Raw genomic sequence first — 21,127 nt, forward strand, 5'->3', positions numbered from 1 at the left:
CACGCAGCTAGCTTCTGGGATATAGTGAGCAACAACCCCCAACAAAAAAACCAAAACCTCGTAGGAGGGATGGAGAGTTTAGGATAAGAAATGTGAATCTACCACAAATCTGTCTGTCACTTCAACAAGGCGTGGCCAGTATATCCAATTATAGTTTTCACTGCATAAGGAAAGACCAAGCCTGTTTTCAGTTGTATGGAAGCCCAAATAGCAACATTGTGGACTAAGTTACAATTTTGGTAGGAACTGAGGCTGGAAGGACATTGCCAAGATTTTTGGCTAGGATTTTTTGGTTTAACTTAATTAGTGCATTGGGGTGATAGATGATGTCATTAGTCTCTTTTCCCTGCTTACGAATTTAGGGCAGAAGTGGTGTTTCAGGAAGACAGGAGTCCCCAGGGAGGTGAGATCAGACAGAATTCATCCTCATCTAATGGGACGTTGGACATCTTGGGGAAAGGAAGCGAAAGGCCTGCACTGAGCTGTGTGGAATTGTTGGGGATATAGCTGTGTGACTTGGTACTGCGCTGCTGAACTTCTAAGGCATCAGCCTATCTGTGTGCACACCTGCCATTTTGTGAGGCAGAGTAGATGTAGCATGTTCTATGGGAGACTTGCACTGTGCTCTCTCACTGAGATTTCACTACTTGTTGCGTCCCTTGATTCAAGATGGAAAGAAATACCAGGAACACTCAACTCTAGAGCTGTCATGGTTTTGGAAGCCCTGTGTGTGTGTGTGTGTGTGTGTGTGTGTGTGTGTGTGTGTGTTACCACTTGATCTCAAAATCTAGAAGGCGTTTATTAAGGGTATGAGTCTGGGGGAAGGGGAAGAAGATGCAACATATTCAAAAATAAGCTTCTGCACTTTGTGGCACTGTCAGAATTGCTAGCAGATAAGATGATATGGAAAAAAAGCAAATTCCTGGGAAATATCATGAATGACCCCAATATCTCTTGCCTTGTGGATCAAAGCAATTGGGCGACCAGCTGTGTTACTCCACAGGTGAACCATTATTTCCCCAGCTTTATAAGAAAAAGCATAAATGCAGGACTCTTGATAATGGATTGCAATGGCAGCTTTTCTTGTAGGAGGGAATTGTGGCAGGGGACGTGTGTGTGTGTGTGTGGGTGCATTGGCTTTAGGGGGAGCAGATCTTGGGGCAGGGAAAATGATACAGCTGCATTTCGGTTCTTAGCAGATGACTGTTTAGCTGGGGAATGTCTGTTTGTCAGGCAATGTTCTGTGAAATAGACCTCTCTTTGGATGGTGAACAGTTGGCCCTGATTCTCCCCATTAAGGTTCCCAGTGCCCCAGAACAGCCTCCTGTGCTCCCCACTGGTGACCATCAGCTGCCAGCAACATCTGGCTGGTTTTGGCTGCGGCTTCACTCCCAAGAGAACTGCCCCCTTCCTTCTGGAAAGGAGGCTGAATTGTTCCCAGCTTTCTCTTAGAGGCACCGTAATGCACATAAAAAAGGGTTGCAACACAACTGTGTGGAGCGGTCACAATTTCAGACGTCTCTTGCTGCACTATGGACTTTATTTGGGTGTAGTGTAAGCATTTGCTGATTATTAACCTATCTCCTCGCTGCAGTGTAGAAAATCAGAATGCCCCTCTTAATCCCCAGGTTCTGCTGCATCTGTATATGAGTGTGCTTGTGTGTGTTTGCAAAGGTCTGTGTGACTTTCTGTGTGTGAACATGCGTGCCTGTGTGCATGCTTGCCTATCTAGTTCCACACAGGCGCATGAGTGCGCCTCACTCATGGAGCACTTTCCCAGAGGTTGGCTGAAGTCTAGGTGCAGGTGAGTCAGGAAGCTTAGACCACCAGCAGAGAGTCTAGAGAGCTGTGCCCAGCCATCCAATGGTGCAAAGATGTGGGAGGGGAAATATTAGAGTTGTCCCTTGATAGCCCCACTAGATTGGAGGAGGCAGCACGGGTGCTAAAGAACACGTGGGAGAAACATACCCTTATATCAGCACTGGCTGTTTGAATGCAGTAATTTCCTAGATTGCATCAATAGTATTTGAGAGCCACTGTTTGCGTCCCCAGCGTTTGCTCTGCTGGTGGATCAAGAGCGACACTAACTACGGGGTGAGGGGCACTGTCTGAAATTGACCTTATTTCCAGGACCTCGGTAGGTACTCTACTACCTCTGGAGGCAGCTTGGCTGATGGGGAGAGAGCTGTGCCCGCCATGCCAGGAGAGGGGCTCCTAGCAATTGCTGTCATTGCTAGGGCGGTGCTGCAGGGTGTCTGTGGGCACGCCTGGATGTCCTGGTTGGTGTGTGCCCTCTGCTAGCTAGAGCATTGGGCATGCTCGTGTGTGTGTGGGGTGGGGGAGTGCATTGTCCTTGAGGCCCACGGTGGCTATAAGACCTAACGCTAGCACAGTTACCAGAGTTGTCTTTAACTCACGTTAGGATATGCCTGCACGTGGAGCTGGAGGTGTAAATCCAGCCCAAGAGCACATACCCCGAGCTAGCAATGAGCGAGCTAGCATGCTAAATATAGAAGAGTAGCCACACTAATGCAAGCCATGGGAGAGGCTAGCCGGGTGAGTATGTGATCATCCAAGACACTAGGCCTGTATTTGGGGCGGCTAGCACCCCACCGTGTGCCACTGTGGCTACACTCCATATTTAGCATGATAGCTTGATCGGAGCTGGTTTGGGTATTTTTTCCTCAAGCTGGAATATATACCTACTCTTAGAGGGGCCTTTTCAGCAGAAGGATCTGGGTTCTATCCCTGCTAATGATTGTGAAGTTCACATGGTCCCAGGGAGAGGAATAGCCGCGGTCCATGCATTATCAATATGCCACCCCACAAGCCTTCAGAAATCATGAGCTGGTCTCCCAGAATCATGAGACTTTAAAAGTAACTAAGTTGGGGTTCTTTTTCTTTGCCTTCTGGTTTCTGGACATTTTGGGTGCACTCAGGTCACGTTGCCAAGCTTTTCTCTGCAACCCATGGAACTAGAAAGTTTTTAAATGAACGCTCTGAGTCTCCCCTAATCCCATGATTCTATACTCCTGGGGGAATTCTGTGCCACTGCGCAATGCGGAATTTTTGTGTGTGTCGGTATTGTCACAGACATACTTGCTGATAGGTATTTTGAAATGAATTACCAAAATAATTGTAACTGGTGTGATTATGTAGTGTTATTCTGAGAAATAAAATTAGCAGAATTTTAACTTTTGGGGTGCAGAATGTCCCCCAGGAGTAATTCTAGGAGCTGGGGGGGGGGTTTCCAGAAAAACGTGACAATGAGACTTGTGATAAAATCCCAAGAGATGGCAACACTGTAACTATGCAGCCATGAGAACGTTGGCACCTGCTGAGGTCAGAGAGTGGTTCCCAGGAGCTTGAGCACTGGGATGGGCTGCAGTATCTCTGTGGGCATGTTGGGATGGCTCTGCTGTTTCAGGAACGAGGATCCTGAGAACTGATATTGCCCCTGGGAAAGGTCTTCATGCCTCCTGTAGGCAACCCCTCCCTTCCACACTCAGTGTCTCTCTGGTGTGCCAGGAAGGAGTTCCCTAGAACGGCCCCAAGCTGGCCGATGGAAGACATCATGACTAAACAGAGAGGTGAAAGGGTGAAAAATAGATCCAAAGAATTTGACTAAAACCTGCACCTGCTTGAAGAAAGGGGCAGGGAGAATTGGAGGCAGAAGAGCCCTGTCAGCTGGCAAGAGGTGAATAGAGAGCTGGGATGAGAGGAATACTGCTGTGATATAACATATTCCCATTGTTAGCCAATGGAAAATAACAAAGGCATCCATAGGCTGAAGGGGCAGACTAAATACTAGCCTGTCAAGCTCAGCATCAGTCCCTTAGGAGTGCCATGGCCCATGTCTGGCAGGCACCTTGTGTGCCTGGCAAGCTGAGAATGGGCTCCAAATAGACGAGTGATCCTCCCGAGGAGAGCACCTTGGTGTGAAAGGCACTGGGTGCCACCCTTGGAAACGGAGTCCCCTCTCCATAGAATAGGTAGAGCGTGGGCAACAGTGCTTTGGGCTTCTCAAACTGCTCTCTTTCCATTTGCTTCGTGCTGGACCAGGAGGAACCACTTCTAATGTGGCCCAGTCTGTTCTTGGCCTCTTTGTTGAGACAGCCTACAAGGGGACCTGGTGCTTCCTGACGTCAATGGTCCAGGAAAGTCCTTCCCTAAGGATGGGCTCCTCCCATCTAAAGCAACTTGTAAATTGTCTCTGGAAACACCACTATGAACGGCAAAGGCAGCTGAACCTATTGATAATGGGCAGAGTGGGATCAAACCGCCCATTGGTTCCCTCAGCCGCATGGAGATGCTGAGGAAAAGATAATACACCCTGATGGGGGGACTAGAACCGAATTTAATGTTCCATATGTGGTTGTACCAGAGCCGTCTGAAGAAGGACTAGTCCTCCCCAGTCCAGGACACGATACTTTTGTGTACACGGCTCAAAAGTGCCTTGGGTTTATTTTGCAATCAAGTCTCTTTGCTAACTCAGGTCTGATTTACTTTCCATAATAGCTGCTAGGTGTTTTCAGCTAGGGCTCGGAAACAGCCAGTATGCCCATGTACACCCTACTGGCACCTCTAAACTCGAAAATGAAAATTGAGTGTTACCGATATACAAATGATTCTGCAAGAGAGCCTGGAACAACAGCTCCGAGAGGTGTGAATTTCCTCATTCATATCAGGGAGGCGATAACGTAAGATGCCCAGTGATGAGAATTTAAATTTCAACATCATTAACTATTTCATTGCTCATGGAAGAAAGGAGAGGGAGGATCACAGATCTGCACAATTCCCTGCAAATGATGTCTCATTTTGATGTCACAAATGGGTGGCATTTGGGAGATACCACCAGCATTCTTCCCTTGCAATCAGAGGGCAAAGCCCAAAGATGTAGTAGATCAGTGGTTCTCAAACTTTTGTACTGGTGACCCCTTTCACACAGCAAGCCTCTGAGTGTGACCCTCCTTATAAATTAAAACCATATTTTTTTTTATATTTAACACTATTATAAGTGCTGGAGGTGAAGTGGGTTTGGGGGTGGAGGCTGAAAACTCTCAACCCCCCACATAATAACCTCACAGCCCCCAGAGGGGTCACACCTCCCCGTTTTGAGAACCCCTGGAGTAGAGCCTATGGGCATACTGAAGTCATACTGAGGGGGACGTGAGGTCAGGGATCCCAGTAGAGCGAAGTTACGTACATGATCATATATTGAATATCTGTAGTCTACTGTGAGTGGCACCTCATTCTGGTGATTCAAGTGGGTGGAGTTTATTTTGTGGGTGGAGCTTGTAAAATACCACCTCCTACCCTTTGCATCCCCAACCTGAGCCGTGCTTTTGGAGTTACTGCTTTCTAGGTTTCTCCCTGTGCATAGCTGTGCTTCAAGATGATATCTCAGAGGCTTGGGTTTATTTTCTGGCTTGAATCTCATTTTGTTGTTTCCTGTCCATGTTTCTCATCTCTATGCTGGTAGGTCCCTTTTTATTATTTCTCTGCCCTCCCCTTTTTAGTGGCTGCTGTGAACTTCAAGTACATGCTGTTTATTCCCTAGAGTTGCCTTTGCATCTTAGGAACTCCAGAAGAGAAATCCTGAAACGCAGAGATCAGTTTGCTGTCATGTACTTATCTTCCGCAGGTATGCTAGTTAGGAGTCTGCATATGGTGTGCCTCAGAATGCCTCTGGTTATCAACACAAGTTATGCATCCATGTGCTCTCTGATCTGGGACTATCTCCCTCATTCCCAGGGATCTGCTAGAGAGCAGTGAGTGTATTCCAGCTTTGATAGGTCTTGCTCAGGCCTGGTCTATGCACAGTTTGTACCACTGTAGCTATTTTGGGGGGTTGGGAGGGAGCGTAGGGAGAGAGAGAGATTATTTTTTATACCAAAATAGTTATACGTGCACCACTCCAAGTGTGGATGCAGTTATAGCCGTACAAAGGCGCCTCATACTAGTATAGCTTGGCAAAAAATGGAATTTCCATCCCTTGGGAAATTCTGAGATGTTGAGTTTTCATTTTGTCCTGGATCGGGATGAAAAGTAGAAATCTCGGAATTTTTTGCAAAACAAAATATTCCAAAATGTTTTGTTTGGCCCTTATTTACATGTTTTGGTTTTACAGTATATAAAAATTTTAAACATGCTGATCATTTCCATTTGAAAAATGTAGGAGAAATCAATACATTTCCTCAAAATGTTTCGGCATTTTCTAATCAGCATTTTCTACCAGCTCTACAAATGTCAGTATATTCCCATTCCCATCTCGAAATAAGCTATGCCAACATAAGCCATTTTATCCCAGTATAACTGCGCCCATGTTAGTGTGGGTTGTACCCCTTGAACTTCATTGCTACGGCTTAAAGCAGTACATCTTTAAGACAAGGCCTTGATGTTCAGACTTATCCCTGTTAGATCTTAAATCTAGCCCCACTAGAGATTTATAGAGCCTGACTCTCCTGTCATAAGTGAGACAAGAATAGGCCTATTTCTGTGCCCAGGTGGGGGGACCTTACTGCTGCATCAGCCCATCCCTTGATTAAAGCCAAGTGCTTTGACAGTAGCTAGCATGCTCATGTTTAATACTAGAACTAGGCCTCTGATCCTTCAATTTGGCCACGGGGCACCTCCATGCTAGGGTTGCCACCCGTCTGATTTTCACCCGAACAGTCTGGATTTTGGCTTGTGTGTCTGGGTGCCATTTGACAAGCCCCGATGTCCGTTCTTTTTTAATCCGTGGCAACTCTAAGCAGAGGGAAGGAGGCAGCACAGCAGCAGCCGCCTCTGGGGCCAGGCTGCTTGTGCAGCTGGCAGGGTGCAGAGGTGGGGCCCTGGGAGGAAAAGGTGGGGGCAGGGGTAGGACCTTGGGAGGAAGAGGCAGAGCAGAGGTGGAACCTTGGGGGGAAGATGTGGGGCAGGGGGCGGAGCCTCCGTGGTCTGGTTATCCATTGGAAAGGTGACCACCCTACTTTATGCTCCCCCAAGTCCCAAGGGTGCTGTAGGCCAGTTTGGTTCTCAGTGTAACTTCTTTAACTTATACTGGCTGTAATAGCTCCAAGGGATTGTTCCACCAGCCAGAGATCAGCAGAACAGAGCAGCTCTCTAGTCCCAGCCTGAATCTGTCCCCTATGCTGGGAGCACTGGGGCTGGGAAGGGGCAGCATGCAGCTTTTCCCCAACCTGGAGGAATTCCCAGCAGCCCAATTAAAGCAGCTTTAAAGTGTCTTTATGTGGCACTGGCGGCCCAGGGGACTGGTAGAGTGGATCAGGCTCTGGCCCTACAGTTCAGTGGTTGTATGGAGACAAGTACGCTCCAAAATAGAACATAGGCCCTTTCCCCCTGCTCCGTAAAACACAATCCTGAGTGGCTGTCTTATGGCTTACGCTGGTGGAACTACCATTCACAGGTGACCATCTAAACACTGCCCAGACGTCTCTGGGCTCCTTGCCTCCATCAGGAGTCACTGAGTATTTGTAGATTTACCAGCTCCCTTTCGGAGTCTAAGCAGGATTTTGTTGGGAATTGATATAAAAGAACCCACAGAGTCTCTCAGAAGGCCCAGCACAGCCCGGAGCTGGGTGCTTCCTGCTGCTCCCCAAGTGCCCACAACTTCCACCTAATGGGCTACCGCTGATGGCACCTGAGGGTGCTCAGCACCCAGTAGTGTCCAACCCAGATAAATGGATCAGGAAATGTGCTGGAGCCCTGTGTGGCTGTATAGGCCCTGATCCTGCAAACACTTCGCTTTAGCACACGGGTCTGTGTCTGCAGGATGGGCGCCAAAGAGAGGGGAAGATACTGAATGCTAATGAGAAAACAGGAGGCACTGGCACCCTGGGTCCTGCAACTGATCATGTGAGTAGCCCTGCCAAAATCACTACAGAAAGAGATACAAATACAGATACAGAGACGGTGCTCTAAAGAGGAAATCGGAGCATTTCTGAAACACACATGGGGAGTGTTCCTTTAAATAAGACCCGTCCTCACGTGAAAACAATGGGGTCAACTGGCATGTGTCAAAATAAAGGCTTTGGGCATGCTGATACTGGCCCACAACTATAGTGTTACACCAGCCGTGAACTCAGACTGGGTGTACGTGTATGTGCGTGGTAGAAACACAGACGTTTCAATATGTTGCCCTGAGTGCAGTAGAATAAATATTTATTCCCCTCGCACAGCTCCCAGTTCCTCCATTGCATTCTGCAGGTTGACAGCTGGATTCTTCATTCTTGTTATTCTTTTCTGAGCTCCAGCACTGAAGCAGGTTTAGCATAATCATTCCTGGTGGAGTTTGAGGCGATTCATTCCATGTCCCAGGGCACTGTAAGGGGATTCCACAGTTTAAAGAGCTGGGAATGTGAGGCAGTCTGGTTAGGCTTTATCAAACTGTGTGTGAGAGGAGAGCTTGTTTCGTTCCAGTGAGTGTAAAGGGACTTGGATTAGTTCCACTGAATGTTGTAACTGTTGCCTGCAGACTTCTGACCTTAGTTCTGCCTGGCATGGCCTCTTTCCCTCCTTCTCTCTCTGCCAGTGCCTCTTATTATAGGTCAAGGTCTGGAGAGGGAAGTATTGGAAGGGAGGTGAGGAGAAATTTCCATTGCTCACACACATTCCCCCTCTCTCCCACTCCACCCACCAGTGAACTTGATAATCATTTAACAGGGAGATCTGATGGAGGGGGGTGGGAGGGAGGGAGGGAGGGATCTTTTGCCCAACCCCATTTCTCTCAGAATTGTAGGCACCTTGACTTGCCTCTTCTTGTGTATAGTGAATTGCCTGTTGGCGACTCAGTGGGACAGTACTGCACTTCACTGCCTGCGGAGACTTGAGCTGGATTCAGGTGAGCTGGGTAATTGTTCTGTCCCTGTGTCTGTTTGAGTCTGTACGTCATGCTGCCAGTGCTGGGGCCGCAGGGGACTCCACAGCCCCTGACTGTCACTGAGGCAGTCACCTTGCAGGCTTCACGAACATTTCAACAGCACTGCTTGCTGGAGTCTAGGGGTGCCTGGAGTATTTTGATGGGTGGGCAAAGGAGTCTGAAAGAGGGAGAAGCCCCCACCGCTGTTAGGCTAGGAAGAGGGACCTGAAGTAAGTAAAGGAATTCATTTTGAGGGACCAACTGAAGGGAACTTTCCTTATGGATTTCCAATGGAAATTCTGAGGTGAGAAGGTAGGGACACCAGAGGGGGAAATGGGTAGTGAGGGGACTTGGCAGCAAGGGATGCTAGAGAGATTGGCAGAGAGGTGGATGGATAGCAAAGGGAATGGGCACTGAGGGATTGCTAGGGGGGTGGAGAGCACAGGGCTGTGAGAGGGACAGGCAACAGGTACTGTTAGGGTTAAGGAGTGCATGGGCCAGGTAGTAAAAGGGATGGGCAGAGACAGTTACGGGCTGTGAGAAGGACACACGCTGAGAGGAGCAGGCAGTGATGGGGTTGTAAAGCAGGGATGGGTAGAGCGGGTGTATGGGGAGTGGGAGGGAGCACTCAGTGGGATAGGCTGCAGGAATTTCACTTGCTGTAAGCAAAGTATAGAAATTCCTTCTCTTCTCTCCCCGGGGAGAACAGCGTTCTGACATATACTGGGCGCCTGCAGGCGCTGCTCTGTGAGAAGAACTTTACCGGTCTCCTGGTGTGCGCGTTTGTCTGTGTGTTGGGGAATGTCCTGATCTGAGGATTCTGCAGGGGGGCAGGGGGAAGCACTGTGAATAGGGCAGTGTGAAAACTAACCACTTTTTTTTTGGTTTGCTGGTATTGGAAAAAATATTTGGTTTTGGTTGACCCGGATCTACACATTGTGGAAAATATCAGTGAGCTGAAGAAGTCTGTGCTGGGTTGAATGAAGGTGGTGGGCCCCCTTGTAACTTTTAGGCTACATCTACATTAGACACCTTACTGCGGCACAGATGTACCGATGTAGGTGCGCTGCTGTAAGGTCTCCCATGCAGCCGCTCTATGCTGACAGAAGAGAGCTCTCCCCTTGGCATAATTAAACCACCCCCAACAAGTGGCAGTAGGTATGTCAGTGGGAGAAGCTCTCCCACCAAAATAGCTCTGTCCACACTGACACTTCTTTCAGTGTAACTTATGTCAGTCGGGGTGTGTTTTTTCACACCCCCTGACAGACAAAATTTTACTGACAAAAGTGCTGGTGTAGACGTAGCCTTAGACCAGTATTTAAGGCATTAAAGGTTCATTGGCACGGGGACTTGAAGTTGGATCTCCCACATTCCAGGGGAGTGCCCTAATCTCCAGACTATAGAGTTATTCTCATTGTGTCTTGCTCTCTGGCCCAATGACTATTCAAGTATTTCATACAAAGCACAACAATTTCAACAGGAGAGATGGAGAGAGAGACCCACCCCAGAAGAGCTAAGAGCCTGCTGGTTAGGGCAGAGCTGGGTTCAAATCCTTGTTCCAGAGCTTGGGGGACACCTGGGTTTAAGTCCCTGCTCCAGGGGAGGAACTGAGACTTGGGTCTGAGTGCACTGAGTGCACCCTGGTGAGTGCACTGTGCTAAAAGCTATAAAGTACCCAACCTCTGCCTTCTCTGGCCGTTTTGTGAATCTAGTCTGGAAATGTCTCTCTCGCTGAAACTATTCAGCAAATTTGTATTAGATTCATGAATAGTTTCAGGTTGACCGAATGGTGTTCATCAGAAAAACGATTCACCTGAAAAAATGTGCCAAGCTCTAATTGAATCCCTTGCTGAGAGCGAGAGAGAATGTGTGGAGCTAAGATGTCTATAGGAAGAGGGAGTTTTGTTTGTTTATACTTGGACCATCACATCTTAAAAACAAGTCTTGTTTTACTAACTTTAGTATTGTTAAAAATTCACAGAGAGAGAAAATGATTTTGAAAGTTGAGTATGGAAAAACAACCTTCCCCCCTCCCCCTTCTGCCTTTTGAGGTACTGTTACTCAAATATTTGCACGGCATATTTTGAAAGTCAACTGAAAAACAATGAACTCCATATCAACTAAGCCACCAAGTAGTTAGGTTTCCAGAGGATGCAGGGAGAGAGATACATATTTTTTTATCTAAGAGATAAAGAGCCTAGATTTTCATGAAAGTTGCTGAAAGTTAGATGAGCAATTAACTGAGTGGGATTTGTCAACTGCAAAGTTGATTCTTGGTAGGCTATGCCAAGTGACTTTGTTTATTAATTTGGATTTCATCCTAAAAGAAACATCCCACAGCCATACGCACCACTGACAACCTGCCCAGGTGTTTGCCTATGCACCTGTTATATCACGTCTTTAGACTGTAAACACCTGGGGACTATCATTTACTATGTATCAATTTAGTTCCCAGCACAATGGGGCCCCAACGTGGTTGACGCCTCTGGCAATATAAATCTTTAATATTAATATTTTTGAAACACCGCGCCATGGGAAGGGTAATACATAACTGCATCCAGAGTGGCAGCATTTTTCCAGCCCCCATGCTCCAGGCATTGAAGCATGTGAGTAACTTTAAACGTAGCAGGATTACTCACATGGTTGAAGTTATGCAAGTGCTTTAGTGCTGTATTGTCTAATCATCAGTTAGTAGATGCAATGGCATTTGAAGTGCTCTTGAACCATAAACTGACAGATTCATGTTGTCCTGCACCCTAGGACACATAGTACATGGTTGCAAGTACCCCTGCTTCAGGGACTCACTCTGGGGACCCTTGGCGCACAAATTCCCTCAAAAAGTGCTGGGCCGCAGACTTGGTCATGTTCCCCTTACACCTTTCTCCACATTGGTTGCAAATATGGTAGCGTGTCCTCTAGGGATGGTGTACCATGCACATGCCCTATCCCTGCTCGCTGGAGTTCTTGGGAGGCAATGTGCCTATTCAATTGAAAATGAGGCATATGGGTGTCATGTTGGCCCAAGGATGTGTCTATTTAAGAGCTAGCTCTTCTAGATGTTCCTCTGAGTTGCCTTGCAAGGGAGAAGAATGTTTGTGTTGCAGGAATTCTGAGGAAAAGCTGGGAATAGAACATGGATCTGCTCACTCCCAGGCATGTGACTCATACACAAGACCTTCCTTCTTAGCAGCATGTATGATTATATTGTAAGAGGAAAAAGATTTATAACCCAAGAATAAAATATCCCCTCTGCCCTTGTATTGTATGATTGTATTCATTACTGATCATTTAAGAAATATCTTTTTAATAATCAAGAGGTAACAGGTGCAGTTAGAGCTATAAAGGCTTGTTGGGACTTGTCCCTCAATGAACCGATGTGCCGGGGGGGTGGGAAGTTTCGCCTAGGGTGCAAAATATCCTTGCACTGGCCCCTGGTTGGGATCTCGGAATTTTTGATTTGGGCCCATTTCTGTCTTGGCAGTATAGTTCCTCTAATCCCCAGCCAGGCTTCAAGAACCCATTCAACAATTCGTATGGTGGGGGTGCTGAGAGCCATTGAATCAAACTGCAAACCCTTTATATGATGAAAACCACTTCAAGTCAGGGGTGCAGGAGCACCCCCAGTACCCCTAGTTCCAGCACCTGTGTGTGCAGCCCCCTGTTAGATGCTGGCCTGGGTCAGTGGAAAGCAGCCAAGTTGATGTAATTCCAGGCAGGAGTCCTCTCCCCTTTGTCACTCATTGGCCTTCCTCTCCCATCCTGGTATATTTGAGATGGTGTCTGGGATTGAGTGGCTGGTGAGTCACAAGTATATATTTATGCCATCTCTGAGCTAAGGTTCTTGCTATTCACCTTCTTGTCTCTCTTGAAGTCTCCATGTCTACACTAGCAAGCTTACTGCGGCACAGCTGTACTGATACAGCTATGCCACTGTAAGATTGCTCATGTGGCTGCTCTATGCCGATGGGAGAGAGCTCTCCCACTGACATAAATAAAACCACCTAACAAGCAGCGGTAGCTATGTTGGTGGGAAAGCATCTGCCACTAACATAGTGCTGTGCACACGGGCGCTTATGCCAGTGAAACTTATGTTGCTCAGGGGGGCGTATTTGTGTGTGGCGCGTACCTGGAAGAATGTGAGCTGTGGTGTTTCTGTGAGGTGCAGCTCCCTATTCCTTCGGAACGTGCTGGGAGCTCTTTGTTCTCTGGTAGCAAGTTGAACCAGCCTGGGAGTTGAGCAGTAATTGTTTCTTTAACTTACTTGGATCAAAACAGTTACTTTTCTTTAATACAAAGGCAGAGGGAGCTGATTCTGCTCTTCCTTACACCAGTGTAATGCTGGTGACTTCACCAGTTCCTCCTGATTTACCCTGGTCTATGTGAGAGCAGAATCTGGCGCGCTCTCTCTCTCTCTGTACAGTAGATACAATGTGAACCTTGCCTGACCAGTAGATACAATGTGTGCCATAACGAAGCTAAAGGGGCAGGGCAGGAGAAGCTCCTTACTGAACTCAGCAGGGCGCTTGTTCCCTGAAGCGTGAGGATCAATAATCCTGGTAATTAAAATCCTAGTTCACTGTGTTGGCAGATGCAGAGTCAGATTTTGATCTCACCCACACGTGTGTAAATCCAGAACCACTAAACTGATTTCAGTAGAGTTACTCTGGTTTACCACTGGTACTGTGAGAGCAGCATCTGGTCCATTGTTCAACTTCTCATTCCTGCCACTGGCCTCCATGAATCTCACTGAGCGTACACCTTGAAAATACCCTGCAACAGCAAGTATCATGAGTTAATTATAAGAGGAGTACAACAAAAAAAATAATTTGCCCTTTTCAATTTCAAATAAGCAGCTCTTTAATTTTGAGCGCTGTCTTGTAGGCTAGGGTAAATAGGTATGTTGAGCGCATGCTCTCCCTCCCCACCCCCCTACCTCTTTGCTGTTCTCCTTTCTACACTGGGAGCTGGTCTGCACAGCTTGGTATGGCTCATAATATATTGCTTTAGAAACAGATATAGTTAAAGCTGTACAACCCCCTAGTGTGGATGTAGTTATATGGGTAAAAAGACACTTCCACTGCTGTAGCTTTCCTGTAAATTTACAGGCATAAACTGTACCAGCAGAGGCACATTTGTACCGCTTTAACTATACTGCTTTTTAAACCAATACAGTACTAGTGGTGCAAAATCTGTGTGTAGGCCAGCACTAAATAATCCTGTTTTTTAATATTTCCTTCTATGCATTTCCTTCCCCCGGTATCTCTCCCCATTGTTGTTACCCTTGTGATGCTGGCCAGTCAGGTGCCAGCTTATGCTAAGGACTCCATGCCTCAGTGGAACACTGACAAATCCATAGCTGGAACCAGTCTGGCTAACCTGGGTGTTACTATTGGTCAAATTGGTATTAGATTAATACAAATGTGCTTTATGTTTAGGCTGTACTGAATGTTTGTAAGTTCCTGCATGTATCAATCTCACGTCTAACCTCTCTATCCCATGTCGTAAGGTGATAATTGAACATTTGCATTGTAAGCCTTTGTAACAGCCGGGATAGAAGCATTAACTAGTGTGAAATACTAGTCTCCAACGGAAGGGGCAATGTCCTGCCGGACGAAGAAGTCCCATCGATATCAGGCAAACTATCAGACCACAAAAAATACTGCTGCTGGCTCTCCCCCGACCCTGCAGCCCCTGTGAAGAGCAGACATGCAAGTGAATTCTACCCATCAGCTAAATTTGCAACTTGAAGCAGAAGAGGGTAGGGAGGAAAAACCCCTAACAAGGAGGAACTGTATTATTATGCTGCTTGGACAGCGAGCAGCAAGAAGTTTTAAGCATAAGCAAAAGAGCCCCAGTGCTCAGCCTGGGTCAGACCAAAAGGACATATAGAGCTTGCTCACTATAGAAGCTTCTATTCATAGGTGGCGTGAGCGCCGGAAGATCTCTAGAAGTGGCGGGGGGGCATCGGCAGCTGGACTGTGGCTCTGCCCCCTGCTCCACCCTAGGCCCCACCCTTGCTCGACCTCCTCCCACCCCCCCCTCCCCCGAGGCCCTGCCCGTGCTCCATCTCCGCTCTGCCCTGAGGCCCTGCTCTGGCTTGACCTCTTCCCCCGAGACCCTCCTGACCGCCGCTTGCTCCTCTCTGCCCCTTTTTTTGCCCTCCCCCTTTTTTCCTGAGTTAAGGGCGAGCAATGGGAGGCGGGGGAAGGGGCGGAGAAGAGTGAGTGGTGGGTGGGGAGGGCCTTGGGGCAGTGGGCTGAGAGGAGCGGGCGGGGAAGGCCTCGGAGGAGCGAGGGCGCAGTGATAGGGAGAAGAGGCGCAGCATGGTCAGGGCCACGGGGGAAGAGGCCAAATGGGGGTCTGGGCACCGGCGGCCCCACACCTTTTCAGGAGCTTCCGGCGGTGGCGCTCCAAAGACAGTGGGCTGGCTTGCCTCTAAAGAGAAGTGTGTTGCATCTGGCATTTCTTGCCTTATTTGGGGAGGCTCAGCCTCCCCAAGCCTCTTCTACCCACCGCCCATGGCAGCTTGCTGGGACAGTACAACCACTTTGTCAGCACTTGAATGGATATGTAAGTGGGGGAATAGTCCCACTATTGTGGGGAACTTTCCTGGCTTCTGCACTACCCCGGTGAAGTGGGCTAGTGAAAGGATCGGAGTCCTCGCTCCCACTTCCTTTACCCAGTGGCCTCCCTGCTCTTGAGGACTCCCCTTCCACTCTCCTGTCTGGCAGAGTTCTCGTAACCCTAACAAGGCTGGGCCCAGGATTCCTGGGGGGCTCGACCCCCAACCCTGCTGTGGTCACCCAAGACAGGGGCTAGGATGTCCCCACTCCAGGGTACTCTCTATGCGATGGCCACTTCTCTGACCCACTGACCATTACATACAAGTTAAAGCAAATGCAAGTTATTTAATCAACAATTAATTTTAAAAAGAATAAGGAAAAATGGGAACGATTAAAGGAAACACATCAACCCGCTCTGTGGGTGGGAACATCACAAACAGTGTCTCTGGAATGTCAGGGCAGTTCACAGTCTGTTCCTTGTAAGTCCCAGGCCTTCTTCTCAGGCCCTGGCTGTGCTGCAGGGATGCTGTGGGTTGGACACTTGCTCTGGTGGTGGCCACACGCTTGCAGGCTCTCAGTGGTAGGACCCTTCTTCCCAGTGTCGCCCCCGCCCTGTCGGGGTTATGATCCAAGCCTGGCCTGCAGAGCCTCTTGGCTGAGGCGTCTCCCTGTGCTGGGCCTGCTGCCGAGGGTCCCCCTCGCTCTCCCCAGCTGCTCCCCGCACCCAGCTCCGGACTGCTCCAGCCCCAGCTCCACCACTCTGTCTCAGCACTGCTGCTACTGCTCTGCCTCCAGCTCCCTGGGCTGCTTCTCTGGCCCCTCTGGCTCTGGTTGCTGCAGCTCTGCTCCCAGGACAGGTCTGCTCTGCAGGCTGCTTCTGTGACTCAGCTCCCAGCACTGTCCAGCTTCCTGGGCTGCTTTTCTGGCCCCTCTGGCTCTGGTTGCTGCAGCTCTGCTCCCAGGGCAAGTCTGCTCTCTCTGGGCTGTGCCTCTGGCTTTGGGGCTGCAGCTCTGCTCCCAGGACAGGGTCTGCTCCCTCTGGGCTGCTTTTCTGGTCCCTCTGGATCTGGCCCAGCTCTGCTCCCCAGCTCAGCTTGGGCCCCTGCTCTCTCCTTAGCTTGGTCCCACTCTGTCTGACCCAGGCAATTCCAGCTCACATGGAGGACGGGACCTCCCTGGCCTTGTGACTCCCTGATTAGCCTGCTCGCCCTGTCATTCAGGCTGACCTGGAGCATTGGTCTCTCCCCATTGCTCCTAGGGACTGGCAGTCTCAGGGTCCTGATTCCCCATCGACCCTTCCCCTTGTAGTACTGGGAGCTAGCAACTAAAACACCCCCACGGAATGTTAGTAAGGGGGCAACAGTCCCCTTACAGACAGAAAAGCTTTAGAAACATTGAGGAGAAGGAGGAGAGAATTGGACACAAGTTTATAGAGATGATATTAAACCAGTTTTCCACGTTGTGGCTCTTAGGTACTTATGAATGACCTTCCTACTTCCCCATTATCCTATAAGTAAATCTAATGAAGGGTTTATTAAATAGCGTGATATCAACTGCTACAACAACAGGCCCTGTTATAAATGTATGTAATAATTTCCTAGTTCTTTTCAGAGGCACCCTGCAGTGTCTGGTCTGGGAGAGGTAAGCTTTGTTTAGTTCTGCGTGGGGTGGTGGTTATTATTGCAATAGTGCCTAGGACTAGGGCCCCATTGTGCTAGGGGCTGTACACATACAGAACAAAATATGGCCAGTGAGAGAACAGAACAGCTCATTCTAGTATTGGACTTTGAAGAAGAGAAGCTGTATAGAAGTGCCAAGTGCTGAATGGTTAGCCTGTACTTACTGCTACCTCCAGGTTGTGGTTGGTTGTTTTAGTGGCTGTCTGAATTTCAGTCCCCATATGGTTCCCTATTTCTCCCACATTAAGTCCCTCCTGTGAAAGGTGGCCACCTGCAAACAGTGTTTCAGGCTGCATGCTGACCCACCCAGCTGCAGTTCTTTTGTGCAGTGTCATGTGTTAAAGCAGCCAGATAGGAAACCGCCCACCTGCCCTGGAAGCTGACAAACTGTTGTTGCACACAGACAAGCTGCCTACAGATGCAGATAAAGGCACCAGATAGAAGTGTTGAGTTTGGAAAGCTGCAATAAAAGGCATCAGTGAGCGTGGTCAGAGAATCAGGAACAGAACAGAAAAGGTGGCTGTAACACAGATCCAGGATATTTTGACGGAGCATAGAATCTTTTTCATGTAAACGGGAGGAAAACTGTACTGGTGAAAGTGCGTTCTGAAGAAGGAAAGAGTCTGAGAATGATGGTCTCCAAGAAGTACGGACTGGGAGCATCTTTATGTTAATAGACTGCAGAATGCTCCTGTCAAGTGACTTTTACTCCAGTTTGAGGTATTTGAGCGGTGGTGCAAGTACGGTGGTACGGTACAGTACACCATACGAGTAAGGTATTTATAGCTGGTATGGTGTACCGGAAAGACACAGGAGGAGCCCGCCCCCAGCCCTTCCTCGCAGTGGCATCTCCTGAGTCCTCCTGCCTGGGGGGGGTGAGGCTGACAGCGGTACAGCAGTTGTGCTGGAGGGGCTGCCCGGTGGCCCCACATTCTGCTCCTTTCCCCGCTGCGGTTCCAGAGAGCCCTGATCAGCATAGAAACATAGAATATCAGGGTTGGAAGGGACCTCAGGAGGTCATCTAGTCCAACCCCCTGCTCAAAGCAGGACCAATCCCCAATTTTTGCCCCGATCCCTAAATGGCCCCCTCAAGGATTGAACTCGCAACCCTGGGTTTAGCAGGCCAATGCTCAAACCACTGAGCTATCCCTCCTCCCGAGTGGCAAAAGGAGCAGAACGTGGACTGCCAGGCGGCCCCACACTGGTAGCTCCTCTGGCGCGGCTGCCCCCAGTCCTTCCACACAGCTGCATCTCCTGAATCCTGCCTGGGTCTGTACAGCAGAAGGCTCCAGCGCAGTGGGAGGAGGACAGAGCCACCCTCCCCGGCAATGTGGCCCATGATGCGTATCATGGGAAGGGGATGGACGGGGAGAGCGTGGGGAAGTCACTTGTCACCCCTTTGTGTCCCTCCCAGCAAGAAATGAGGTCTGCCTGCACCGCTGTATTTGAGATTGCAAAACAGGTGGAGATGGGAAAAACTCATCTCTTAGGAGATGGAGAATGCATCCTGCGTTGTGTCTAAAAATGATGCGGCGAGGCTGCTGCTGGTCCCTAAGCGTGGACAGTGTTCAAAGGAAACCAGAAACCATCCAGGATTTCCTCTGACCTGAAAGCACGAGGGAAAGGAATGAAATAAGGCCTCACATCTGTGGGTTGTGCAGAGATTTTTTTCTTAGAAGCAACAGGCAAAGCAAAGGTGGTGAACTGACCAAAGGCAGCATAACTGTTGTGCTGGGTGGTAGAGAGAGAGAAGCTGTTACACACAACCCTGAGCATCTGTTTCAATTGCAGCCCTGCCAGTTACTTGGGGGTCCAAGAAGAGAGCCTGGACGCCATCTGACATAACGGGTACATTTTCAATCACATCTTTTTTTATAGGAAAATTAGGCTACAAAGGCACCGTGACTTGCTGTTATTAGACAGCACTCCTTGCCATCTGTCTGCTTAGGTGTTTATCCCATGCTTGCTATTGTATACACTACCTCAGAGTCACTGCAGTTTCATTTGGCCTATTATAAAGAGAAGGGCCATCTGCAAAGTCCACATCCATGTCCTGATGTCTCTGAGGTTCAGGGTAGTTTGTGGTCAGGGAGTGGGCACAGGGGTGGGAACTAAGAGTATGGGCGGGTGCTGCAGCACCCCCAGGTTTTACGTGGGGCTCCTCTCCTGGCTCCACATGCAGAGTCCTGGCTCCCAGCCCCGTGCCCAGGCTCCACTCCTGGCCCCCCACACAGGGTCTTGGCTGCTGGCCCCAGACTCAGCCCCCTTACCCCTGTCTGAGTCCCCCCCTTCCTGGAGACACAGCCCTGCTCCCAGCCTCAGCTCAGGGGTTAGGGGGCTGGCTTTTTCCGCCCCCACTATTCAAAATGTTCCAGCGCCACTGGGAGAGGAACCAGAACTAACTGAAACCAGAGAACCACTTTGAACCGCTATTTTTGTCTGAACTGGAATTGAACCTGACCCATAATTTTGTTCTACCGACTGAACCAGAACTGGCGTAGGGTGAGCAGATAGCAAGTGTGAAAAATCAGGATGGGAGCTGGGTGAGGGGGAATAGGTATAATGGGACCCCCGGCATACAGCTTGGGACGGTGGGACTGCTGTGCCCCCTTAACTCTCCAGCCTGGGCTGTCGCTCACAATGCTTTGCTAGTGACAAGCAGCAAACCCCTGGTTAAGATAAAACATTAAAATAAGTTTAACTACAGAAAGATAGGTTGTAAGTGATAAGTGGTAGGCATAAAGGCCAGAAATAGTTACCTAAGGAATAAAAATAAACATGCATTCCAAATCCTAAATGTTATCAGACTCAGTAAGTTTTGAATCAAGCAGCTTTTCTTGCCCCACTAGATGTTGCAGACAGGTTATAGTTCTTAATACACAGGCTGAATTCCCTGTTCAGCCTGAGACCCGTCTCCCCAGTTCAAAGTCTGTCTTTCTCGTGTTCCTGTTGCCTTCAGTGCAAGTGGGGGAGGAGAGAGGAGATGTCATGATGACACCATCCTGTATTTTTTATTCTCAGTTCATGTCCCATGAGCATTTCCCATAAACTCTGTACCAGGAGTCGAGCTTTCCAACATGGCAAGGTGCTTGCTGGAGGCCCTGGGTCCCTGTAAACCCATCTAGTGATCATAACTGCCTGCGAGAAGAGCAGGAAAGCTCTCCAGGCCTGCCCTCCATCCCTGGGATTAGGGGTACGTGGCTGTCAGTTGTCCCTGCCTTGCTGCCCCCTCTCTTTGTCTAGGACCAGAGCCTGGACCCATTTTCTGAGGCCCTTTGGGCCCTGAGGCCCGAATGGTCTCATGAAGCGAGCTGGGCAGGGCAGTGCCCAGCTCATATAAATTGGTTAGTCTCTAAGGTGCCACAAGTACTCCTTTTCTTTTTGTGAATACAGACTAACACGGCTGCTACTCTGAAACCAGGGAAGATACTGGCCCAGGCATGTCCTGGTAGGCCCTTGCTGAGTCACAAGTTGAGTCATCCCTATTGTGTGGTGCTTGCACGACTGTGTCTTATTGAATTGTAAATCCCTTGTTTACAGTTCCCTTGCTGTTCAATGGCTGGTGATAGTCATTTAACGCTCGCCTGGGTGTGGGTCCCCTCTTTTGTTGCCACTGGAGCGCTAACTGTAGGCGCCTCCCAGCCTTACAACATATTTCAATAACAACCATATGGCAAAATCTTACAACTTCCCCCTGGGGAGAGAAGAGGTGGAATGCTCCCTTGTCCCAGAAGTTAACAATAACGCTTCAAGCCCACAGGCAAAGGTATTGGCACCCCAACCCTTCTCCCCCTTAGGTGGACCTCCCTCCCATCCCCAACCCCTGGGGCAGCCCCTCCCTCCATTTGCTCTCCCCGAGCTAAAGCCCAGGCCCCAAACTCAAATGTATCCTGTCACTGTAGAAGTCCAATATTATGTAGCAAATATTAGATGTTAGTTTAGTCCGCGCAAACAAATAAAAAATGTTTGACAACACCAAACCACAAGGACAACTCATGTCAAGTTAAATAAATGGTGAAAAA

The 21,127-nt window shown here is 48.9% G+C and overlaps 1 protein-coding gene across 1 annotated transcript in view; it reads left to right on the forward strand.

Annotated features, from left to right (window-relative positions):
• The first annotated feature begins 8,732 nt into the window (after positions 1-8,732).
• Positions 8,733-21,127, forward strand: part of LOC141977634 (sodium- and chloride-dependent betaine transporter-like) — a 64,758-nt gene continuing 52,363 nt past the window's right edge. Inside the window, exon 1 of the mRNA XM_074939159.1 lies at positions 8,733-8,845. The gene's annotated coding sequence lies outside the window, so the exon portion shown is untranslated. The remainder of the gene's footprint in view (positions 8,846-21,127) is intronic.

This window comes from Natator depressus, chromosome 1, assembly GCF_965152275.1.
Source record: "Natator depressus isolate rNatDep1 chromosome 1, rNatDep2.hap1, whole genome shotgun sequence".
In the NCBI taxonomy this organism is placed as follows: domain Eukaryota; kingdom Metazoa; phylum Chordata; order Testudines; family Cheloniidae; genus Natator; species Natator depressus.